The following is a 518-nucleotide window of genomic DNA, read 5'->3' on the forward strand; positions in this document are numbered from 1 at the left end:
GGTTGCAGCGCCCCCCCCCCCCCCCCGCGTCCCCCGCAAACCGGGCGCCTGAGGGAGGCAACCAATCGACCTGTTTCTCTCGCATCCATGTTTCTCCCTCTCTCCCCCTCCCTCCCTTCCGCTCTAAAAATCAATGGGAAAAAAATCCCCAGATGAGGATTAACAACAATAAAAAGACTTTAAACAAACAAAAACAAAGAGCCCTTCAAAAGCCTTGGGGTTCCCCCATTCTGTCCCCAAAGAACCTCCCTTTCGCCTCCATGACGACGGCGAGGCCCCAGGACCTCTCCCCCCAGACGCACTCCCTCCCCCTGGATGGTGGGACCCGCTTCTGTGTCACCAAAAGAACCCCCCTTCCTGTTCACTTCCATCTTTTTAGGACTCGAGGACCCCTCCCCGTCAGCCCGCCCTCTCTGCTGACACTAAGATTCTTCCTCGTGGACGCGGGGAGCCGCCCTCACTCACGTCGCCCATCCACAGGCTGGCCGCCATGGCCCCACTCGGGCCGGACTAGGGGG

At 59.8% G+C, this 518-nt stretch overlaps 1 long non-coding RNA gene across 1 annotated transcript in view; it reads right to left on the minus strand.

Moving 5' to 3' along the window:
- Nucleotides 1-518, minus strand: part of LOC107181414 — an 899-nt gene extending 381 nt beyond the window's left edge. Inside the window, exon 1 of the long non-coding RNA XR_001512116.1 lies at nucleotides 466-518. This is a non-coding gene — a long non-coding RNA (uncharacterized LOC107181414). The remainder of the gene's footprint in view (nucleotides 1-465) is intronic.

The sequence above is a fragment of the Myotis davidii genome, unplaced genomic scaffold (assembly GCF_000327345.1).
Source record: "Myotis davidii unplaced genomic scaffold, ASM32734v1 scaffold149, whole genome shotgun sequence".
Lineage (NCBI taxonomy): Eukaryota > Metazoa > Chordata > Mammalia > Chiroptera > Vespertilionidae > Myotis > Myotis davidii.